Genomic DNA, 26,008 nt, shown 5'->3' with positions numbered 1-26,008 from the left:
AGGCAGATCCTGTATATAAGGCAGCACCCCCCCTATAAGGCAGATCCTGTATATAAGGCAGCACTCCCCCCTATAAGGCAGATCCTGTTTATAAGGCAGCACTCCCTCCCCTATAGGCAGATCCTGTATATAAGGCAGCACTCCCTCCTATAAGGCAGATCCTGTATATAAGGCAGCACTCCCTCTCATATAGGCAGATCCTGTATATAAGGCAGCACTGCCTCCCCTATAGGCAGATCCTGTAGAATAAGGCAGCACTCCCCCCTATAGGAAGATCCTGTATATAAGGCAGCACTCCCTCCCCTATAGGCAGATCCTGTAGAATAAGGCAGCACTCCCTCCCCTATAGGCAGATCCTGTATATGAGGCAGCACTTCCTCCCCTATAAGAAGATCCTGTATATAAGGCAGCACTCCCTCCCCTATAGGCAGATCCTGTATAATAAGGCAGCATTCCCCCCCTATAGGCAGATCCTGTATATGAGGCAGCACTCCCTCCCCTATAGGCAGATCCTGTAGAATAAGGCAGCACTCCCTCCCCTATAGGCAGATACTGTATATGAGGCAGCACTCCCTCCCCTATAGGCAGATCCTGTATATGAGGCAGCACTCCCTCCCCTATAGGCAGATCCTGTATATAAGGCAGCACTCCCTCCCCTATAGGCAGATACTGTAGAATAAGGCAGCCCCCATAAAAACACAGTAAATAAATACTCACCTCTCTTTCTCCTTGTTCCAGCGGTGCTTCCTGCTCCCGCTCATCTGACAGTGGGCACTGGGCGGTGACGTCATCGCGCCCGCTATCAGATGGTGTGGGGGAGGAGCAGGCCCCCCCCCCCCGCCTGCTCAGGGGCCCCATAGCAGTAGAGCAGAGAGATCGATTCTCCCTGCTCTGCTGCAGAATGTAACTGCATCAGCAGCGCAGTGCGCCGATGCAGTTACAGTAGCGTAGCTCCCGGTGGGCCCCCTCAGAGCACGGGGCCCGGGGCGATGGCCCCCTCTGCCCCCCCGGTAGCTACACTACTGCACTGGTCCGAATGCAATCCGATTTTTTATCAGATTGCATTCATCTGATTTCATTGCAAGTGGGAATGAGCCTTAACACATGTAGTTTGCAGTAATGCCAACAGATATAAGATTACACAGGAAGATGTATTGCTGACTATAATTATGTTTTAGGTCAAACAAAAAATGCTGAGCAAGGGTTTCCTCAACAACTGATTTGTTATTTATTTATTATGCTTTGCTTATATAGTGCTATCATATTCCGTAGCACTTTACAGACATCATTGTTGTCCCCATGGGACCATCAGTTTGTCTCTTGGGTATGGAAGGAACCTGGAGAACCTGGGGAAAACCCACGGGGAGAACATGCAAACTCCTTACAGATGATTTGACCCCAGCGCTGTAAAGCAACAGTGCTAACCACTGAGCCACTATGCTGCTCATGTTCACATGGAGCAATGATTGCGGATCATCATTCTTACAAATAGTGGTTCAGTCAATTATTGGTCAATGTAACAAGTCCATAAAACAGTAAAGGGAATATTTCCTCTCTATCCAGCCAACAAAGTAATTATAATATCAAGATGCAACATATAGTGATATATATTTACAGTGGTTAGCAGCGATTAGACTCCCTGGGAGAATAGAATTGTGACTTTTGCAGTGACCTCCCAATAAGTTGGATTGCATTGATCTATAGGTGAAGAACAGTGATCTGGACGGATAAGATGGATCGTTACAATGAATACTCCTTGCGGAAGCGGCAGCAGTTACAAATTACAGGTTTTCTGAAAAACAAAGAACACTGGGATCAGAAACAGAATAAGTGAGTGCAGCCATTGATCAATTAAAGAATGTAAACTGTCACCAAATAAAAAATCATGATCCTTCCTTAAAGAGCTTACTTTCAGATGTACTGCCGTCAGAAATGTTACCTCTAAACTTAAGATGTGCATCCTTGCTGTCTTAGGTCTGTTTTAGGCTAGGTTCACATTGCGTTAGGGCAGTCCGTTTAGCGCATAGCGCTACGGACTGCGCTAACGCAATGTCCCAAAAGGGATCGCGTTTGCCGATCCCGCTAGCGCAGATGCCCAATCTGCGCTAGCGAGGAACGGACCGCGAACGCTGCAAGCAGCGTTCGAGGTCCGTCACTCAAATGACGGCACATCGCTAGCGCACGCCCAATGTGGGCGTGCGCTAGCGATGCGTTCGCCATTACAAGCAATGGCGGCGTTAACGGACTACGTTACACCGCGTTATGCCGCGGTGTAACATAGTCCGTTAAAAGGGTTCACATAACGCAGTGTGAACCTAGCCTAACCTCCTCACATTTAAACACTGAGTGAGCAGCTTCAACTGCATCCCCTTCACTATTAATACTAGACTTCTTTAATTGGGAATCTGTCAGCAGGTTTTTGCTATTTAATCTGAAAGCAGCATAATATAGGTCACGAGAGCCTGATTCCAAGAATGTGTCATTCACTAGGCTATGTGTTATAGTTTCAAAACAATCAGTGTTTTATCAACAGGAAGATATCACTGCCTGACTAGGTTTCATGTGCAGGCCAGTCCAGCTAACCAATATAACTCTACCTCCACCACTGATTGGCAGCTTGCTGACAATGTAAACAGGAAGCTGCCAATCAGATATGTGGATGGAGTTATACACAGCTTAGCATTCTGACCACTGCCACATGTACAACCGATAAAACAAGGATTCTATTAAAACTACACCAAGCAGTCCAGTAAGTCATACATAGCTGTAATCAGGGTCTCTTACCCTATATTATGCTTCTCCCAGATTATGTAGGAAAAACCTATTCCCTTTAAAGAATGATGAGGTTTCTAAACAATTACATTGAACCAGTAGGCAAGTGTAGGGGAATGCCTCCCACAATGCATCAGACAATAGCTTTTAAGTTTTCTTGGCTGATGAGAAGGATATTGGATGTGGCACAATAAAGTAATGTGAACATTAGTGAACCAGGATCTCCCTTATTGTAAGCCCCACATCAACAGTAGCTAAACATAATATTACAGTCAATTTTATTAGTTTCATGTATGTTTTTACCTTCAATTGAACTTTATTTCCAATATATTTATGCAATGAAGGAGAGTATAGCGTTAATAAAAAACTGTGACCCCATTATTGTATGCGGCTATGGGCTAACTCATATAAGAAATCAGTATAACTATGATTGCGAAACATTATTCCTTGGCGATTTAGAGGAAAATGGGGAGAATAAATTATTTCTGTGCGGTTTGCCATGTTAAAAAAGTAATACAAATTATAGATCACTTTACTATCAAATCCCAGTAGAATCTACGAGATTGATCAATACAGTTACAAATACAAAACTGCATCGGAAAAACACAAAGTGGAAGAGATTAATAATTAGGGATGGGCGAACCCGAACTGTAAAGTTCTGGACCCGTAACGAACACATAGTGTTCGGTCACAAGGTCCCGAACACGAGTTTCCATGGGAAAAACTCGGGTGAACCCGCCAATCCCATTCATCGGGGGGTTCGCCCATCACTGTTAATAATATCTACAAGTAATCATATGTCTATAGACTGTGGGGTAACTAGAGCCTGATGAGCCCTGGTGAAAGATTGCCCTAGACACCACCATCCTGATTATATATATGTCCTCCATCCTGGTATTTATGTCCCTCATCCTGGTATATACAGTGAATTGCAAAAATAGTCAACCCCCTGGCTTTTTACCTACTTTCTTATATTGCAACCTGTGTTTAAATATCTTTGTCATCTGATTTGTGTGTGATGCATCACCAGTAAATAGTCTAACTTGTTCCATGTGAGACTTCGATTACATACAGGTGGACTTTCTTTCACCAAGCATGTGACTTATGAAGGGAATTGCTTGCACCAAAATTTTTTAGGGGCTTCATTGCAAAAGGGGTAAATACATACAGTATATGTGTGACGCCCCAGGGTCCTGGTCATCACAGTGGCATTGCTTTCCCCTTGGGGAGAGTGATGTCACGCTTGGAAGCGATGAAGGATAACTTTCACTAGGTGATCACTTACATACAACACGTTCATACTCCAGGCCAGAAGGGGGAGCTCTAAACCTGGTTTAGGGTGAACTCCCCTATAAATACATTCTGGTCTGGAGGGATAGAGGGCAGTTCAGTTAGTGCCAAACAGCAGTCTGGGACAGACAGAGAAGAGAACAGATAGACATAGAGTGTCAGAAGGTCTGAAGGGGCCATGTAGTCTGAGGTACTGCAGCTCCTGGAGAGAGAAAACTTAGAAAGAACGAACAACTTGTGGAAAGTGTGCAGGAGAGAAAAGGCACAGGAGAGTGATACCAGCGGAGCAGAGCAGTGAATAATCTACCTCCCTGGCTGGTGCAGATTCCGGTAACCGGAAGACCGTGGCCGTGATGAACTCTAACTGGCATAGCTGAAACCAGCAGGACAGCTGAACTTCAAGTTACCTGTCCGCCTTTACACCCAGGAGACATAGTGATACTTATAGGGCCCGGGTCGTGATAGAGACCCTATAAAAAGGCCTGCTTCACCTGTCATACGGGTTGTGTCCTAACCTTTATGGGAGACAGAGAGGAACTGTGAGGACCTTATCAGAAGCCATAGGCAGTAAGGGACTACAACACCACCACGCTTTGGGGAAGGCTTTCATCTCCACTTGGTGAAGGGGACTCTGGATTTGCTTCCAAACCGGCCGGACCCAGCCAGTCCTGTGATCTGGTGCCCTGGAATGTGGTTGCCTGAAGCTTCAGTAAACCAGGTAAAGAGACTGCAAACCTGTGTCCTCCATTTCTTACCGCACCACTCACCATCTTCACCTCACACCAGGAGCCCTGGGGACCTACTTCACCTGTGGGAAGTTATACCATCTAGCTGCCATAACATCACCCCAGAGGACTCCTTTAAGCAGCACCGGCAGCTACTGACCGAATACCACAGGTGGCATCACGAACAAACTTTATTCACAAAACCCCTTTAAAAACATTACCTTTAACATGGGCGCACAGGGCCCCTGAACTGATCGCCACCGTGACACGTCCCCTTAAGTACTGGACCAGGTATCGAGTGTCCCAGGGCCCTGGCGGGCACATGACAATTTTTAGTTATTTGATCCCATAAATTTAAGTTTGTGCTGACATTTTTCTCACTTCACTTCACCAACTTAGACTATTTAGTGCTGATGCACACCACACAAATTGGATTACATAAATATTTAAACACAGGTTGAAATGTAACAAAATAAATAAAATGCCAAGGAGCGCGAATACTTTCACAAGCCACTATACATCCTAATTGCCATACAAATACAGAACATTATAACATTTTCAGTTTACATTGTTCAGCAGATAGTAAGAACGTTTCAAAATGTATCTTTTGCTCATTAGAACTGAGACCAAAGTAGAAAAAAAGCCAAAGCAGTGTCAAATCATCAGGAGGCCTATCACTGAAGCTCCGGATCCAATTCACGTGACTGAAAGACATGTTCCTGTTAGATACAGCATCTTACACATGGCACTTCAAGCTAGGAGAAAGAACTACAACCCTGAAAAATTTGGTGAAGAATGCAGATCTGGGGTTCCCCTTGTGGATTAATAAAACATAATTCAAATTGAATGCCTAGTAATGAAATTCTGTACATTTACTAAACACAAAGGAATGCGCTCTCAACTTATTTGCTTTTTTACTTAATGAGGATGAATAATATTTACCAATACTTTCAAATCAGCCATCACATTGATGGACTTCCATCAGAATTTCTCAAGCAGCTGCACCTCATATTTGAGGGAAACGTCATACGAACCACACCTATACGGGTGAGATAAACCAAAATTCTTGTCAGTCAAAATGATTGTTGATTGTTGGATGATACAAACTAAATGAAATGTCCATTGTGTAAATAGCCAGATTAATATACAGTTGTGCTCAAAAGTTTACATACCCGGCAGAATTTTTGCTTTCTTGGCTTTTTTTCAGAGAATATGAAAGATAACACCAAAACGTTTTTCTCCGCTCATGGTGAGGGGTTGGGTGAAGCCATTTATTGTCAAACTACTGTGTTTTCTCTTTCATAATGACAACCCAAAACATCCAAATGACCCTGATCAAAAGTTCACCACATTCCCTGGTGATTTTGGCTTATTATAAGGCAGGATAAACCATGGCAAGGTTTAACAAAATAAACATGAGCTTTCTGGCATAACAGCAAAGCAAACAATAAAGTATAGCAAAGTACTTACGGTATGTTGGCGGGATTGGTACACAGAGGACACCACAAGTCTTCAGCTCCATCAACCTAGAGCTACGATCTGGAGACCTTCCTCTCCAAACACGAAACACAGAGAAAAAAAAACAGTGGCTAAACATTTAACTCCCCAGCCTTACCCTTGGGGCGGACATATCGTGAATAGGCACACAAAACCCCCAAAATGGGCCAGACAATATTGTTGGAACCCTCAACTTAATATTTGGTTGAACACCCTTTGGAATGAATTTTAATCAATCCACCGCTTTCTATAACTATTAATAAGATTATTCCAGCTTTCAGCTGGAATTTTGGACCACTCTTCTTTTGCAAACTGCTCCAGGTCTCTCGTATTTGTAGAGTGTCCACTCCAAATAGCAGTTTTAAGATCTCTCAATAGGTGTTCAATAGGATTTAGATCCGGACTTTTTGTTGGCCACTTCAGACCTCTACAGCCTTTGTTTCCATCTATTGCTGGGTGCTTCTTGAAGTATGTTTATGATCATTGTCTTGCTGTAAGGCCCATAGCCCAGGATGGAAACCCAGCTTTCTGACATTGGGCACTATATTACAACCCAAAATCTGTTAGTACTCTTCAGATTTCATGATGCCTTACACAGTCAAGGCTCCCAGTGCCAAAGGCACCAAAACAACCCCACAACATCACTGAACCTCCACCATATTTGACTGTAGGTACTGTGTTCTTTTCTTTGTACGCATCATTCCGTTTTCGTAAACAGTAGAATGATGTGCTTTACCAAAAAGCTCTATCTTGTTCTCATCTGTCCACAAGATGCTTTCCCAAAAGAATTTTGGCTTACTCACATACATTGTGGCAAACTGCAGTCTAACTTTTTATATCTCGGTCTCAGCAGTGGGGTCCGTCTGCACGTTTCATTTAATTCAAAATGTTGATGGATAGGTCGTGCTGACACTGATGCACACTGAGCCTGCAGGACAATTTGAATTTCTCTGGAACTTGATTGTGACTGCTTATCCACCACGTAGATTATCTTGCCTTGCAAACTTTCATTCATTTTTCTCTGCCGTCCATGTTGAGGGTTATAAACTTCTTGATTATGTTGCTCACCATTGGAAAAGAAACATCAAGATCTCTAGAGATGGACTTGTAACTAGAGTTGAGCGACTTTGACTTTTTTAGGATCGAGGTCAAAAGTCCGGTCGGGTGAAATCGGCCGATTATTGCGAAAAGTTGGGGGCCGACCGAAACACGAAACCCAATGCAAGTCAATGGGGAATCAAAGTCGGCAGTGAGTGGAGGACAGGAAAACACCTACAGTGTCCATTTTAATGCCAAAAACATCAATTCTTATTTCTTAAGCTTGTCAATCTTAATTTACATTATAATAATAGTTAGGCATTGAAAACAGGGGGTCATTTGGCTAGAGTTGTGGGGGTAGGGCTGGCTCAAGATTTTCGTGGGCCCAGGAATCGGGGAATACGTCACGGCGGTGGAGCAGGGAGAGGTAAGTATTTAAACTTTGCAAGTGCTGTGATCCTGAGCAAGCAGGGGGGTCCACTCGTTGGCACTGGCACAGGGCCCCTCATAGTACGGCGGTGTGTTTGACAGCGGGTGGCGCCTCCCACTGGCAGAGACACTTTTGCGTACTATGATGGGCCCTGTGCCAGTGACGTTGCCAACGAGTATGCCCCCGCACCTGATGAAGGAACCTGCACTTTCATCTGCACCTTCCTCTTTGTCCCCGTGTAAGTTGGTATAGTATGCGGGAAGGGGAACCTGACTTTCAGCAGGGTCAGATTCTGGCTGTGTAGAGTTCAAGGGGAATGTAGTGGTCTGGGTCAATGTACCAGCAGACTCATCTAGCAGTAGCTGGGCAATGGGCAGGATGAGGAGGAAACACAGATATAGGCCCAAATAAGAAAGTAGGCTAAATGCAGTTCAAAATTGGTAACAGGACTGAACAGGCGGCCTAGCTTTGTTCAGTTGAGGACAACTGTAATGAGTGGCGCAGACACAGTTAGTAGGCCCAAATACAAAAGTAGGCTAAAAGCAGTTCAAAATTGGTAACAGGACTAAACAGGCGGCATTGCTTTGTTCAGTGGAAGACAACTGTAATGAGTGGCGCAGACACGGTTAGTAGGCCCAAATACAAAAGTAGGCTAAAAGCAGTTCAAAATTGGTAACAAGACTAAACAGGCGGCATAGCTAGGTACTGGGGTGGGCTCCTCTGCTGAGTAGCAGACAGTGGTAGTAGGTGCAAAGTATTAACTGGTCTAAATGGAGGCCAGGGCCCCTGTATATTTTAAATATCATCTATCATTTCAACAAATTTGTATTGGCAGTGCCATTGAAGGATTTAACAGCACAGACTACACAGTGGTGGAGCAGGGAGAGGTAAGTATTGCAAGTGGTAGAGCACTGTTCGAGCTGGGGGGAACACTCTCTCATGGGCGGCGGTAGTGGCACACGGCCCCTCATATTACGATGGTGTGTCTGACTTTGGTTGTGCACCACCACTGTCAGAGACACTTCATTGTACTATGAGGGACCCTGTGCCAGTGCCATCGCCCAAGAGTGGGCGCACCCACCTGTCCAGGCAAACGGCACTCGCACGGGTGCTTGCACCAGGTGGTGACCACGGCCCTGTGGGGGGAGTCAGCCCATTTAGGGAGGTATAACAATGGCCTATGGTGGACATTCAGCAGCTGCAAATGGCGGAATTGGAGAAGTCAGTAAGAGGAGGCCAAAAGCAAGACATTTTTCAGGCAAGCTACGTGTCAGCAGGAGAAGGTGGGGCAAAATAATTTGAAATCCATGATTGGTTCATTTTAATGAAGGTTAGATCATCAACATTCTGGGTAGCCAGACGAGTCCTTTTTTCGGTCAGTATTGAACCAGCAGCACTGAAGAATCTTTCTGATAGCACACTAGAAGCAGGGCAAGCGAGCTCCTGTAATGCATATTCTGCCAATTCAGGCCAGGTGTCTATTTTAGATGCCCAGTAATCAAAGGGGAATGACCTGTGAGGGAGAACATCGATAAGGGAGGAAAAGTAGTTCGTAACCATACTGGACAAATGCTGACTCCTGTCACTTTGAATCGATGCAGCAGTACCTGTCGTGTCTGCGGTCATTGCGAAATCACTCCACAACCTGGTCATAAAACCCCTCTGTCCAACGCCACTTTGGATTTGTGCACCTCTAACACCTCTGCCATGTTGCCCCCTACGGCTCGTGTGAGAACCATCGCCGCCGCTGTGTGCTGGGAATGCCTGAACCAAACGGTCTACAAGAGTTGCTTGTTTGGTAGCCAATATTTGCTCAAGGTTCTCATGTGGTATGATATTTTGTAATTTTCCTTTATATCGTGGATCCAGGAGGCAGGCCAACCAGTAATCGTCATCGGTCATCATTTTGATAATGCGGGGGTCCCATTTAAGGATACGCAAGGCATACTCAGCCATGTGGACCAATGTTCCAGATGTCAATTCACTGCTTGTGCTGGACTGAGGAGCACTTTCTTGCAAATCAACATCACTTGTGGCCCGCAAAAACCCTGTACCTGATCTTGCAACACCACCAGTTTCTATTGCCTCCTGTGAAGCATCCTCCTCCCATAAATATTCATCCCCATCATCCTCCTCCTCCTCTTCGTCTGCCACCTCGTCCAGGAGAGTTCCCTGAGCAGACAATGGCTGACTGTCATCAAGGCTTCCCTCCTCTTCGGCTGCAGACGCCAGCTCCTTAATGTGCGTCAAACATTGCATCAGCAGACGCATTAGTGGGATGCTCATGCTTATGATGGCGTCATCTGCACTTACCAGCCGTGTGCATTCCTCAAAACACTGAAGGACTTGACAGAGGTCTTGGAGCTTCGACCTCTGCACACCAGACAACTACATGTCTGCCATCCAACTGCCTGCCCATGTATGTGTATCCTCCCACAAATTAATTACAGCACGCCTCTGTTCGTACGGCCTCTGAACCATGTGCAGTGTGGAGTTCCACCTTGTTGCAACGTCGATTATTAGGCGGTGCTGGGGAAGATTCAGCGATCGCTGATGGTTCAGCATACGGCTGGAGTGTACGGGCGACCGGCGGATGTGCGATCAAAGTCTTCGCACCTTCAGAAGCAGGGCTGGTAACTCCGGATAATATTTGAGGAAGCACTGCACCACCAGGTTCAAAGTGTGAGCCAGGCAAGGTATGTGTTTAAATTCTGAATGGGCTATGGCAGCCATTGAATTCCTTCCATTATCACTGACTACCTTGCCTGCCTCAAGATGTACACTGCCCAGCCATGACTGAGTTTGTTGCTGCAAGTACTCGGCCAGTACTTCCGCGGTGTGTCTGTTGTCGCCCAAACACTTCATTTCCAACACAGCCTGCTGACGCTTACCACTAGCTGTTCGATAATGGGACACCTCGTGTGCAACACTGGCTGCTGCGGATGGAGTGGTCATGCGACTGCGCTCTGTGGACGAGCTGTCACTTCTGGAGGAGGAGGAGGAGGAGGGGTGGTGAACGCCTACAGCCAACTGTTTCCTAGACCGTGGGCTAGGCAGAACTGTCCCACTATGGCTGTCCCCTGTGGAGCCTGCATCCACCACATTAACCCAGTGTGCTGTGATGGACACGTAACGTCCCTGGCCATGCCTACTGGTCCATGCATCTGTTGTGAGGTGCACCTTTCTACTGACTGATTGCCTCAGTGCATGGACAATGCGGTCTTTGACATACTGGTGGAGGGCTGGGATGGCTTTTCTCGCAAAGAAGTGTTGACTGGGTAGGTCATAGCGTGGTACTGCATAGGCCATCAGGGCTTTGAAAGCTTTGCTTTCAACCAACCGGTAGGGCATAATCTCTAATGAGATTAGTCTAGCAATGTGGGCGTTCAAACCCTGTGTACGCGGATGAGAGGATGAGTACTTTCTTTTCCTAATGAGAGTCTCTTGTAGGGTGAGCTGGACTGGAGAGGTGCATATGGTGGAACTAGCGGTGGTGGTGGTGGTGGACATGGCGGATTGAGAGAGGGTTGGTGATGGTATTCTCGATGTTGGCCTACATACAGTGTTTCCTACCAATAACCTTGTAATTCCCTGACTGCTTTCGCCTTGTGACGATACCTCCATATTTGCTGCTGGTGGTGTCCTAACCGGTGGGCTTACAGTGAGGGAAGCAATGTAGCGTTGCTGATTACCTTCATTCTGAGCAGGTGCACCAACGGTACGGGACGTTTGGTAGTTAGTCCAGGCTTGCAAGTGCATGCTGGTTAAATGTCTAAGCATGCACGTTGTATTTAAATTTTGAAGATTTCTCCCTCTGCTAAAGGTCTTTGAGCATTTCTTACAGATAACTTTTGACTGATCATTCGGATCTTGGTTAAAAAATTGCCACACTGCACTCTTCCTGCTATGGAATACCTTTTCAGGCATTGCATGCTGTGCTACTTTCACCGGATGGCCACACTGTCCTAAAACGGTTTTTGTTTTTGACAAACGTTTTTGGCCTGGTACGGGCCTGCCAGATGACAGCTGTTGCGATGTAGATGGCTGCTGCGGATCATCCTCCTCCGCTTCTGAGCTACTGGCAGCGGCACCCTCTTCCCCCAATGGCTGCCAATCTGGGTCAACAACTGGGTCATCTAGCACCTCCTCTTCAATGTCATGTGCACCTTCCTCTGTGTCACTGTGTAAGGTGCTATAGCGTTCGAGACGGGGCACAATAGTCTCATCAGGGTCAGATTCTGGCTCTGTACACTGCGAGGGCAATGTAGTGATCTGAGTCAATGGAACAGCATTATAATCTAGCTGTGGCTGTGCATCAGTGCACTCCATGTCCGATTCATCTTGTAATGGGAAGTTAACAATTTCCCATTCTAACCCAGGCACGGTATGTGTAAAGAGCTCCATGGAGTAACCTGTAGTGTCGCCTGCCGCATCCTTCACTTTTGGTTTGGGTGAAGGACACAAGGAAACGTCTTGTTCCTGACTGGGAGCATCCACTGACGACTCGCTGCTTTTATATTTGGAACTTTCTGAAGAGGAGGCGAAAGAGCTAGAGGCTGGGTCAGCATGGAAAGCCAAAACTTGTTCCTGCTGCTCCGGCTTTAAAAGCCATTTTCCTACTCCCAGATAAGGGAGTCTTCGAGGCCTTGTGTAGCCAGACGATGACGCTGGCTCAACACCTCCAGCCTTAGGTTCTATTGTGCTTTTGCCACTACCACCAGATGCACCACCACCACCATCAGTACCAGCTCGCAACCACCGCCCACGGCCTCTTCCACCTGACTTCCTCATTTTTTGGAAAATCTTACCAAAATAACAACCATTATATGGTACTGTAAAACAAGGTAGAAGGTGTATATAAACGTGTTGAGATTTTAAATCTCCCTTTTTTTGGGGGAGACTGAACAAAAAATCAGGCCCTGTGCAAAAAACAACACAATGTAAGTAGCTGAAAGTGGCTGGCTGATATACGACAAACTAACAGGACAGAAGTATATCCACTTTGTGAGAATTTGAATCTCCCCTTTTTTAGGGGGAGACTGAACCACAACTTAGGCCCAGTGTATATAACAACGCAATCTAAGTGGCAGAAAGTGGCTGGCTGATATACGACAAACTAACAGGGCAGAAGTATATCCACTTTGTGAGAATTTGCATCTCCCCTTTTTTTGGGGGAGACTAAACCAAACCTCAGGCCCTGTGCATAAAGCAACACAATGTAAGTGGCAGAAAGTGGCTGGCTGATATACCACAAACTAACAGGACTGAAATATATCCACTTTGTGATAATTTGAATCTCACTTTTTTTGGGGGGAGACTAAACCAAACCTCAGGCCCTGTGCATAAAACAACACACTATAAGTGGCAGAAAGTGGCTGGAAGATATATGAAAAAATACAAGGACTGTAGTACAATTTCAATCTCCCTACAATGATCTCAGGACAAGTATGGCAGCAATAAAAAGGACTGCTGCACACAAAAGTGTGGACAAATAAACGAGATAGCTGTGCAGAAAGGAGCAACAGGATTTTTGCTTTTAAAAAAGCAGTTGGTTTGCACAGCGGCGTGCAAACAGCAATGGAGCTATCAGGCCTTATAATGCAGCCTAATAAGCTACAGAGCTGATGCACAAAAATCTAGCCTCCACTGTCCCTGCAAACAAATGGTGGTGTTGGACAGTGGAAATCGCTACAGCACAAGCAGTTTGGGGGTTAATCTTCCCTCCCTAACTATATCCCTTCTTCTGATGAAGCTGCGGCAACCTCTCCCTATGCTACGATCGGCAGAAGTAAGATGGCACGCTCCGTTATAGCCCCTGTGACGCCGCAGAAAGCAAGCCAATCACTGTCATGCCCTTCTCTAAGATGGTGGGGACTGAGACCTATGTAATCACGCTGCCCACACTCTGCATCCTCCTTCATTGGCTGAAAAATGGCGCTGAAAGCGTCATACGAAACGCGACTTTGGCACGAAGATCGACGACCTCATGGCCGATCCCACACTAGGATCAGGTCGGGTTTCATGAAACCCGACTTTGCCGAAAGTCGGCGATTTTTGAATTTGTCCGATCCGTTTCGCTCAACCCTACTTGTAACCTTGAGATTATTGATATTTTTCAATATAAACTTCTTGATTATGTTGCGCACTGTGGGCAAAGGAACATCAAAATCTCTACAGATGGACTTGTAACCTTCAGATTGTTGATATTTTTCATCAATTTTGGTTTTCAAGTCCTCAGACAGTTCTCTTCTCCTTTTTCTGTTCTCCATGCTTAGTGTGGCACACACACATATCAAAGATTTAGTCAACTTCTCTCCTTTTTATCTGCTTTCAGATGTGATTTTCATATTGCCCACACCTGTTACTTGCTACAGGTGAGTTTGAATGAGCATCACATACTTGAAACAAAGTTGTTTACCCACAATTTTGGAAAGGTGCCAATAATTTTGTCTGGCCGATTTGTGGGGTTTTGTGTGAAATGATGTAAAATTTGCCCTTTTTTATCTGTATTTTTATGTTGCTCCAATACACACAAGGGAATACATATGTGTATAACAAAATGTGTAATTGCAATTATTTTGGGGGAGAATTACTTCATTCTCTGGAATAATTTCAAGGGTGCCAACACTTTCAGCCATCATTGTATATATACAGTGGCGAAAATAAGTATTTGATACACTGCCAATTTTACAAGTTTTCATAACTTCAAAGAATGGAGAGGTGTGTAATTTTTATCGTAGGTACACTTCAACTGTGAGAGACAGAGTCTAAAAATAAAAATCAGAAGATCACATTGTATGATTTTTAAATAAATAGCATTTTATTGCATGAAATAAGTATTTTAACACCTACCAACCAGTTAGATTTCTAGCTCTCAGTGAGCTGTTAGTCCTCCTACTCTGCACTCATTACCTTAATTAATTGCACCCGTTTGAACTTGTTACCTGTGTAAAAACACATGTCCACATACTCAATCAATCACACTCCAACCTCTCCACAATGACCAAGACCAAAAAGCTGTTTAAGGACACCAGGGACAAAATTGTAGACCTGCACAAGGCTGGGATGGGCTACAGGCAAACAGCTTGTTGAGATGGCAACAACTGTTGGCATAATAATTAGAAAATGAAAGAAATACAAGATGTCTATCACTCTTTCTTGGTCGGGGAATCCATGCAAGATCTCACCTCATGGGATAGTTATGATTCTGAGAAAGGTCAGGAATCAACCCATAACTACATGGGAGGACCTAGTCAATGACTTGAAGAGAGCTGGGACCACAGTCTCAAACATTACCATTAGGGTTGAGCGACTTTTAGTTTTTTAGGGTCGAGTCGGGTTTCGCGAAACCCGACTATCTCAAAAGTCGAGTCGAGTGGAATCGGCCGATTATCGCTAAAAGTCGGGGATCGACCGAAACACGAAACCCAATGCAAGTCAATGGGGGAGCATAGTCGGCAGTGAGTGGAGGCCAGGAAAACATTTACAGTGCCCATTTTAATGGCAAAAACATACATTCTTGTTACTGAAGCTTGTCAATCTTAATTTAACTTATAATAATAGTAAGGCATTGGAAATTGGGGGTCATTTGGCTAAAGTTGTGGGGGGTAGGGCTGGTTCAAGTATTTAGTGGGCCCAGGAAATCTGGACCACGTCACGGCAGTGGAGCAGGGAGAGGTAAGTATTTCAACTTTGCAAGTGCTGTGATCCTGAGCAAGCAGGGGGGGCCCACTCATTGGCATTGGCACTGGCACAGGGCCCCTCAAAGTACGGCGGTGTGTTTGCACGGCGGGGGCGCCTCCCACCGGCAGCGACACTTTTGTGTACTATGAGGGGCCCTGTGCCAGTGACGTCGCCAATGAGTATCCCCCCACCTGATGAAGGAACCTGCACTTTCATCTGCACCTTCCTCTTTGTCCCCGTGTTAGGTGGTTTAGTATGCGGAAAGGGGAACCTCACTTTCAGCAGGGTCAGAATCTGGCTGTGTAGCGTGCAAGGGGAATGTAGCGGTCTGGGTCAATGTACCAGCAGAGTCATCTAGCACTGGCTGGGCAATGGGCAGGATGAGGAGGAAACACAGATATAGTCCCAAATACAAAAGTAGGCTAAAAGCAGTTCAAAATTGATAACAGGACTAATCAGGGGGCATTGCTTTGTTCAGTGGAGGACAACTGGAATGAGAGGCTGACACAGAGAGTAGGCCCAAATCAGTAAGTAGTCAAAATGCAGTTCAAAATTGGCAACAGTAGTAAACAGGCGGCACAGCTTTGTTCACTGGAGGAGAACAGCAAGGAGCGGCAGACACCGATAGTAGGTCCTAACCCAACTAGTAGGCCAAATGCAGTCTAACATTAACAACAACTTAACGAGAGCCTGAAAATGGAAGTTCAGGACAGGAAACCAGGAGAACAGCAAGGAGCGGCAGACACTGTTAGTAGGCCCCAACCCAACTAGTAGGCCAAATGCAGTTGTTTCATTTAACAACTATTTAACAAGAGCCTGAAGATAGAAGCTCAGGAAAGGCAACCAGGAGAACACCTTGGAGCGGCAGACACTGTTAGTAGGCCCCAACCAAACTAGTAGGCCCACTGCAGTTTTAAAATTCCGATAGGCTGAATACCAGATAATTGCAGGTCATTTTTTGTAAAGAGGACAGCTGTATTGAGTGGCGCAGCCAGACACTACAAGTAGGCCTTACACCACAAAGTTGGCTCGACGCAGGTTTAAAAAAGGTTACATGGGTACACGGTCTGCATTGGTGTGCTCAGTGGAGGACAATTGGAAGGAGGGACCGCAGAAAGACTTAGTAGGCCTAAAATAACAAAATAGGCTCTATGCAGCTTCGATTATGTGGCAACCTGGAGAACACCTTGGAGCGGCAGACACCGTCTCTACGACCCAGACCCAACTTGTAGGCCTAATGTAGTGTTGTTTCAACAACTACTTAAAACGAGCATGAAGATTGAAGCAATGGAGAGGCAACCTGGAGAACACCTTGGAGTGGCAGACACCGTCTCTACGACCCAGACCCAACTTGTAGGCCTAATGTAGTGTTGTTTCAACAACTACTTAAGACGAGCATGAAGATTGAAGCTATGGAGAGGCAACCTGGAGAACACCTTGGAGCGGCAGACACTGTCTCTACGACCCAGACCCAACTTGTAGGCCTAATATAGTGTTGTTTCAACAACTACTTAAGACGAGCATGAAGATTGAAGCTATGGAGAGGCAACCTGGAGAACACCTTGGAGCGGCAGACACCGTCTCTACGACCCAGACCCAACTTGTAGGCCTAATGTAGTGTTGTTTCAACAACTACTTAAGACGAGCATGAAGATTGAAGCTATGGAGAGGCAACCTGGAGAACACCTTGGAGCGCCAGACACCATCTCTACGACCCAGACCCAACTTGTAGGCCTAATGTAGTGTTGTTTCAACAACTACTTAAGACAAGCATGAAGATTGAAGCTATGGAGAGGCAACCTGGAGAACACCTTGGAGCGGCAGACAATCTTAGTAGGCCCCAACCAAACTAGTAGCCCCACTGCAGTTGTTCGATTAAAAAACTAAGACGAGCCTGAAGATTGAAGCTCAGGAAAGTAAACCAGGAGAACACCTTGGAGCGACAGACAATCTTAGTAGGCCCCAACCAAACTAGTAGACCCACTGCAGTTGTTCGATTAAAAAACTATTTAAGACGAGCCTGAAGATTGAAGCTCAGGAAAGGCAACCAGGAGAACACCTTTAAGCGGCAGACACCGTTAGTAGGCCCTACCGAAGTAGCAGCCCCCATGCAGTTTTCAAATTCCTATAGGCTGAAAACCAGACTATTGAAGCTCAGCTTTTTTCAGAGGAGGACAGCTGTATTGAGTGGCGCAGACAGACACAGGTAGTAGGCCTTAAACAAAAAATTTGGCTCAATGCAGTTTAAAAAAGGTTACAGGGGTACACAGGCAGCATTGGTCTGGTCAGTGGAGGACAATTTCAATTATGGACCGCAGACAGACTTAGTACGCCTACAATTAAAAAAAGGATGCTCTATGCAATGTAACATAGGTTCCAGGGGTACACGGCCAGCATTGGTCTGGTCAGTGGAGGACTATTGGAAGGAGGGACCACAGACAGGCTTAGTAGGCCTAACATAACAAAAGTAGGCTGTAGGCACTTTAAAATAGGTTCCAGGGGTACACGGGCAGCAGTGGTCCGGTTAGTGGAGGACTATTGGAAGGAGGGACCACAGACAGGCTTAGTAGGCCTAACATAACAAAAGTAGGCTATAGGCACTTTAAAATAGGTTCCAGGGGTACACGGGCAGCAGTGGTGTGGTCAGTGGAGGACTATTGGAAGAAGGGACTGCAGACAGGCTTAGTAGGCCTAACATAACAAAAGTTGGCTGTAGGCACTTTAAAATAGGTTCCAGGGGTACACGGGCAGCAGTGGTCTGGTCAGTGGAGGACTATTGGAAGGAGGGACCACAGACAGGCTTAGTAGGCCTAACATAACAAAAGTAGGCTGTAGGCACTTAAAAATAGGTTCCAGGGGTACACGGGCAGCAGTGGTCTGGTCAGTGGAGGACTATTGGAAGGAGGGACCGTAGACAGGCTTAGTAGGCCTAACATAACAAAAGTAGGCTGTAGGCACTTAAAAATATGTTCCAGGGGTACACGGGCAGCAGTGGTCTGGTTAGTGGAGGACTATTGGAAGGAGGGACCGCAGACAGGCTTAGTAGGCCTAACATAACAAAAGTAGGCTGTAGGCACTTTAAAATAGGTTCCAGGGGTACACGGGCAGCAGTGGTCTGGTCAGTGGAGGACTATTGGAAGGAGGCACCGCAGACAGGCTTAGTAGGCCTAACATAACAAAAGTAGACTGTAGGCACTTAAAAATAGGTTCCAGGGGTACACGGGCAGCAGTGGTCTGGTTAGTGGAGGACTATTGGAAGGAGGGACCGTAGACAGGCTTAGTAGGCCTAACATAACAAAAGTAGGCTGTAGGCACTTAAAAATAGGTTCTAGGGGTACACGGGCAGCAGTGGTCTGGTTAGTGGAGGACTATTGGAAGCAGGGACCGCAGACAGGCTTAGTAGGTCTAACATAACAAAATTTGGCTGTAGGCACTTTAAAATAGGTTCCAGGGGTACACGGGCAGCAGTGGTGTGGTCAGTGGAGGACTATTGGAAGGAGGGACCGCAGACAGGCTTAGTAGGGCTAACATAACAAAAGTTGGCTGTAGGCACTTTAAAATAGAATCCAGGGGTACACGGGCAGCAGTGGTGTGGTCAGTGGAGGACTGTTGTGAATTCTGTTGTCGGGCTCCCTCCTGTGGTCATGAATGGTACTTCGGCTAGTTCTGTCCATGGACTTCCTCTGGTGGGTGTTTCTGAGTTTCACAGGTGATGAGGTTAATTCGTTAGCTGCTGCTCTATTTAACTCCACTTAGATCTTTGCTCCATGCCACCTGTCAATGTTCCAGTATTGGTCTGTTCACTCCTGGATCGTTCTTGTGACCTGTCTTCCCATCAGAAGCTAAGTTCCAGCTTGTATTTCTTTGGTTTGCTATTTTTCTGTCCAGCTTGCTTTTTAATTTGTTGTCTTGCTTGCTGGAAGCTCTGGGACGCAGAGGGAGTGCCTCCGCACCGTGAGTCGGTGCGGAGGGTCTTTTTGCGCCCTCTGCGTGGTCTTTTTGTAGGTTTTAGTACTGACCGCAAAGTAACCTTTCCTATCCTCGGTCTGTTCAGTAAGTCGGGCCTCACTTTACTAAATCTATTTCATCTCTGTGTTTGTATTTTCATCTTTACTCACAGTCATTATATGTGGGGGGCTGCCTTTTCCTTTGGGGAATTTCTCTGAGGCAAGGTAGGCTTTATTTTTCTATCTTCAGGGCTAGCTAGTTTCTTAGGCTGTGCCGAGTTGCATAGGGAGCGTTAGGCGCAATCCACGGCTATTTCTAGTGTGTTTGATAGGTTTAGGGATTGCGGTCAGCAGAGTTCCCACGTCCCAGAGCTCGTCCTTATTATCAGTAACTATCAGGTAATTCCGTGTGCTCTTAACCACCAGGTCCATTATTGTCCTGACCACCAGGTCATAACAGTACAGGTGGCCCAAAGTACTAATGCATCTCAATAGAGGGATAAGAGAAGTTCTGAGACCATTTTTTTTTCTTTGCAGTGTGTTTTGTCTCTATTTTCCCCTTTACCTCTGGGTGGTTCAGGACACTGGTGTAAACATGGACATTCAAGGTCTGTCCTCTTGGATGGATAATCTCACTACAAGGATACAAAACATTCAAGATTTTGTGGTTCAGAATCCGATGTCAGAGCCTAGGATTCCAATTCCTGATTTGTTTTTTTGTGATAGATCTAAGTTCTTGAATTTCAAAAATAATTGTAAATTGTTTCTTGCCTTGAAACCTCGCTCCTCAGGTGACCCTGTTCAACAAGTAAAGATCATTATTTCTTTGTTACGTGGTGACCCTCAAGACTGGGCATTTTCCCTTGCGCCAGGAGATCCGGCATTGCGTGATGTTGATGCGTTTTTTCTGGCGCTTGGATTGCTTTATGATGAACCTAATTCAGTGGATCAGGCAGAGAAAATCTTGCTGGCTCTGTGTCAGGGTCAGGATGAAGCGGAGATATATTGTCAGAAGTTTAGAAAGTGGTCTGTGCTCACTCAGTGGAATGAATGTGCCCTGGCAGCAATCTTCAGAAAGGGTCTCTCTGAAGCCCTTAAGGATGTCATGGTGGGGTTTCCCATGCCTGCTGGTCTGAATGAGTCTATGTCCTTGGCCATTCAGATCGATCGGCGCTTGCGTGAGCGTAAAACTGTGCACCATTTGGCGGTACTATCTGAGCATGGGCCTGAGCCTATGCAATGTGATAGGACTTTGACCAGAGCTGAACGGCAAGAACACAAACGTTGGAATGGGCTATGTTTTTACTGTGGTGATTCCACTCATGCTATCTCCGATTGTCCTAAGCGCACTAAGCGGTTCGCTAGGTCTGCCACCATTGGTACGGTAAGTCTAAATTTCTATTGTCTGTTACTCTGATTTGCTCTTTGTCATCCTATTCTGTTATGGCATTTGTGGATTCAGGCGCTGCCCTGAATTTGATGGACTTGGAGTATGCTAGGCGCTGTGGTTTTTTCTTGGAGCCCTTGCAGTATCCTATTCCATTGAGAGGAATTGATGCTACGCCTTTGGCCAAGAATAAGCCTCAGTATTGGACCCAATTGACCGTGTGCATGGCTCCTGCACATCAGGAGGATATCCGCTTTCTGGTGTTGCATAATCTGCATGATGTGGTCGTTTTGGGGTTGCCATGGCTACAGGTTCATAATCCAGTATTGGACTGGAAATCTATGTCTGTGTCCAGCTGGGGTTGCCAGGGGGTACATGGTGATGTTCCAGTTTTGTCTATTTCGTCTTCCACTCCTTCTGAAGTTCCAGAGTTTTTGTCGGATTATCGGGATGTATTTGATGAGCCCAAAGCCAGTGCCCTACCTCCTCATAGGGATTGCGATTGTGCAATTAATTTGATTCCTGGTAGTAAGTTTCCTAAGGGCCGATTGTTCAATTTATCTGTGCCAGAACACGCCGCTATGCGGAGTTATATAAAGGAATCCTTGGAGAAAGGCCATATTCGCCCGTCGTCATCACCGTTAGGAGCAGGGTTCTTTTTTGTGGCCAAGAAGGATGGTTCTTTGAGACCTTGTATTGATTACCGCCTTCTTAATAAAATTACAGTCAAATTTCAGTATCCTTTGCCGTTGCTGTCTGATTTGTTTGCTCGTATTAAAGGGGCTAGTTGGTTCACCAAGATAGATCTTCGAGGGGCGTATAATCTTGTGCGTATTAAACAAGGCGATGAATGGAAAACAGCACTTAATACGCCCGAGGGCCATTTTGAGCACCTGGTTATGCCATTCGGGCTTTCCAATGCTCCATCAGTATTTCAGTCCTTTATGCATGACATCTTCCGAGAGTACCTGGATAAATTCCTGATTGTGTATTTGGATGATATTTTGGTCTTTTCGGATGATTGGGAGTCTCATGTGAAGCAGGTCAGAATGGTGTTCCAGGTCCTTTGTGCAAATTCCTTGTTTGTGAAGGGGTCAAAGTGTCTCTTTGGAGTTCAGAAGGTTTCATTTTTGGGGTTCATTTTTTCCCCTTCTACTATCGAGATGGACCCTGTTAAAGTCCAGGCCATTTACGATTGGACTCAGCCGACATCTGTGAAGAGCCTGCAAAAGTTCCTGGGCTTTGCTAATTTTTATCGGCGCTTCATCGCTAATTTTTCTACTGTTGCTAAACCGTTGACTGATTTGACCAAGAAGGGTGCTGATGTGGTCAATTGGTCTTCTGCGGCTGTAGAGGCTTTTCAGGAGTTGAAGCGTCGTTTTTCTTCTGCCCCTGTGTTGTGCCAGTCAGATGTTTCGCTTCCGTTTCAGGTTGAGGTTGATGCTTCTGAGATTGGAGCAGGGGCTGTTTTGTTGCAAAGAAGTTCTGAGGGCTCGGTGATGAAGCCATGTGCTTTCTTTTCTAGAAAGTTTTCGCCTGCTGAGCGTAACTATGATGTTGGTAATCGTGAATTGTTGGCCATGAAGTGGGCATTCGAGGAGTGGCGTCATTGGCTGGAAGGAGCCAAGCATCGAGTGGTGGTCTTGACAGATCACAAGAATTTGACTTATCTTGAGTCTGCCAAACGGTTGAATCTGAGACAGGCTCGATGGTCATTATTTTTCTCCCGTTTTGATTTTGTGGTTTCGCACCTTCCGGGCTCTAAGAATGTGAAGGCTGTTGCCCTGTCAAGGAGTTTTGTGCCTGACTCTCCGGGTGTTCCTGAGCCGGCGGGTATTCTCAAAGAGGGGGTAATTTTGTCTGCCATCTCCCCTGATTTGCGACGGGTGCTGCAAAAATTTCAGGCTGATAGACCTGACCGTTGCCCAGCGGAGAAACTGTTTGTCCCTGATAGATGGACTAGTAGAGTTATCTCTGAGATTCATTGTTCAGTGTTGGCTGGGCATTCTGGAATCTTTGGTACCAGAGATTTGGTGGCTAGATCCTTCTGGTGACCGTCTTTGTCGCGGGATGTGCGTTCTTTTGTGCAGTCCTGTGGGACTTGTGCTCGGGCTAAGCCCTGCTGTTCTCGTGCCAGTGGGTTGCTTTTGCCCTTGCCGGTCCCGAAGAGGCCCTGGACGCATATTTCTATGGATTTTATCTCGGATCTCCCCGTCTCTCAAAAGATGTCGGTCATTTGGGTGGTTTGTGAACGCTTTTCTAAGATGGTCCTTTTGGTACCTTTGTCTAAATTGCCTTCCTCCTCTGATTTGGTGCCATTATTTTTCCAGCATGTGGTTCGTTTACATGGTATCCCGGAGAACATCGTTTCTGACAGAGGTTCCCAGTTTGTTTCAAGGTTTTGGCGATCCTTTTGTGCTAGGATGGGCATTGATTTGTCTTTTTCCTCGGCTTTCCATCCTCAGACAAATAGCCAAACCGAACGAACTAATCAAACTTTGGAAACATATCTGAGATGCTTTGTTTCTGCTGATCAAGATGATTGGGTGTCCTTTTTGCCGTTGGCTGAGTTCGTCCTTAATAATCGGGCCAGCTCGGCTACTTTAGTTTCGCCGTTTTTCTGCAATTCTGGTTTCCATCCTCGTTTCTCTTCAGGGCAGGTTGAGTCTTCGGACTGTCCTGGTGTAGATACTGTGGTGGATAGGTTGCAGCAGATTTGGACTCATGTGGTGGACAATTTGACATTGTCCCAGGAGAAGGCTCAACGTTTCGCTAACCGCCGGCGCTGTGTGGGTCCCCGACTTCGTGTTGGGGATTTGGTTTGGTTGTCGTCTCGTTATGTTCCTATGAAGGTTTCCTCTCCTAAGTTTAAGCCTCGTTTCATTGGTCCGTATAAGATTTCTGAGGTTATCAATCCTGTGTCATTTCGTTTGGCCCTTCCTGCTTCTTTTGCCATCCATAATGTGTTCCATAGGTCATTATTGCGGAGATACGTGGCGCCTGTGGTTCCATCCGTTGATCCTCCTGCCCCGGTGTTAGTTGAGGGGGAGTTGGAGTATGTGGTGGAGAAGATTTTGGATACTCGTGTTACGAGAGGGAAACTCAAGTACCTGGTCAAGTGGAAGGGTTATGGTCAGGAAGATAATTCCTGGGTTTTTGCCTCTGATGTTCATGCTGCCGATCTGGTTCGTGCCTTTCATTTGGCTCATCCTGGTCGGCCTGGGGGCTCTGGTGAGGGTTCGGTGACCCCTCCTCAGGGGGGGGGGTACTGTTGTGAATTCTGTTGTCGGGCTCCCTCCTGTGGTCATGAATGGTACTTCGGCTGGTTCTGTCCATGGACTTCCTCTGGTGGGTGTTTCTGAGTTTCACAGGTGACGAGGTTAATTCGTTAGCTGCTGCTCTATTTAACTCCACTTAGATCTTTGCTCCATGCCACCTGTCAATGTTCCAGTATTGGTCTGTTCACTCCTGGATCGTTCTTGTGACCTGTCTTCCCATCAGAAGCTAAGTTCCAGCTTGTATTTCTTTGGTTTGCTATATTTCTGTCCAGCTTGCTATTTAATTTGTTGTCTTGCTTGCTGGAAGCTCTGGGACGCAGAGGGAGCGCCTCTGCACCGTGAGTCGGTGCGGAGGGTCTTTTTGCGCCCTCTGCGTGGTCTTTTTGTAGGTTTTTGTACTGACCGCAAAGTAACCTTTCCTATCCTCGGTCTGTTCAGTAAGTCGGGCCTCACTTTGCTAAATCTATTTCATCTCTGTGTTTGTATTTTCATCTTTACTCACAGTCATTATATGTGGGGGGCTGCCTTTTCCTTTGGGGAATTTCTCTGAGGCAAGGTAGGCTTTATTTTTCTATCTTCAGGGCTAGCTAGTTTCTTAGGCTGTGCCGAGTTGCATAGGGAGCGTTAGGCGCAATTCACGGCTATTTCTAGTGTGTTTGATAGGTTTAGGGATTGCGGTCAGCAGAATTCCCACGTCCCAGAGCTCGTCCTTATTATCAGTAACTATCAGGTCATTCCGTGTGCTCTTAACCACCAGGTCCATTATTGTCCTGACCACCAGGTCATAACAGAGGACTATTGGAAGGAGGGACCGCAGACAGGCTTAATAGGCCTAACATAACAAAAGTAGGCTGTAGGCACTTTAAAATAGGTTCCAGGGTACACGGGCAGCAGTGGTGTGGTCAGTGGAGGACTATTGGAAGGAGGGACCGCAGACAGGCTTAGTAGGCCTAACATAACAAAATTTGGCTGTAGGCACTTTAAAATAGGTTCCAGGGGTACACGGGCAGCAGTGGTGTGGTCAGTGGAGGACTATTGGAATTAGGGACCGCAGACAGGCTTAGTAGGCCTAACATAATAAAAGTAGGCTGTAGGCACTTAAAAATAGGTTCCAGGGGTACACGGGCAGCAGTGGTCTGGTCAGTGGAGGAGTATTGGAAGGAGGGACCGCAGACAGGCTTAGTAGGCCTAACATAACAAAAGTAGGCTGTAGGCACTTTAAAATAGGTTCCAGGGGTACACGGGCAGCAGTGGTGTGGTCAGTGGAGGACTATTGGAAGGAGGGACCGCAGACAGGCTTAGTAGGCCTAACATAACAAAAGTAGGCTGTAGGCACTTTAAAATAGGTTCCAGGGGTACACGGGCAGCAGTGGTCTGGTCAGTGGAGGACTATTGGAAGGAGGGACCGCAGACAGGCTTAGTAGGTCTAACATAACAAAAGTGGGCTCTATGCACTTGGAATTATCTTGCAGGGGTACACAGACAGCATTGGTGTTGTCAGCGGAGGCTGATTGTATGGAGTATCTGACAGTTAGTACTCCCAAAAAATAAATAGATGTTAATGTCTCGCAATACAACAAAACCAAAAAACAAAAGGGTGGCATACTTAGGTACAGGGGTGGGCTCCTCTGCTGAGTTTCAGACCTAGTAATTTGGCGCAAAGTATTTACTGGTGTAAATATAGGACACTGCCCCTGACTATTGTAAGTAGCATGATACATGTCAACACATTGGTATTGTCAGTGCCAGGCATTGAAGGATGTCAGCGCATAGACTAAACATTGGTGGAGCTGTGAGAGCTAATTTTGCAAATCGTAGAGCAATGTTTGAGCTGGGGGGGGGGAAACTGTCTTGTGGCCGGCGGCACAGGCCCAGGGCCCCTCATGTTACAACGGTGTGTCTGACGTTGGTTGCGCGCCACCACCGCCAGAGACACTTTATTGTACTATGAGGGACCCAGT

This window comes from Ranitomeya imitator, chromosome 1 (assembly GCF_032444005.1).
Source record: "Ranitomeya imitator isolate aRanImi1 chromosome 1, aRanImi1.pri, whole genome shotgun sequence".
Lineage (NCBI taxonomy): Eukaryota > Metazoa > Chordata > Amphibia > Anura > Dendrobatidae > Ranitomeya > Ranitomeya imitator.
Note: the sequence above shows the minus strand (reverse complement) of the source record.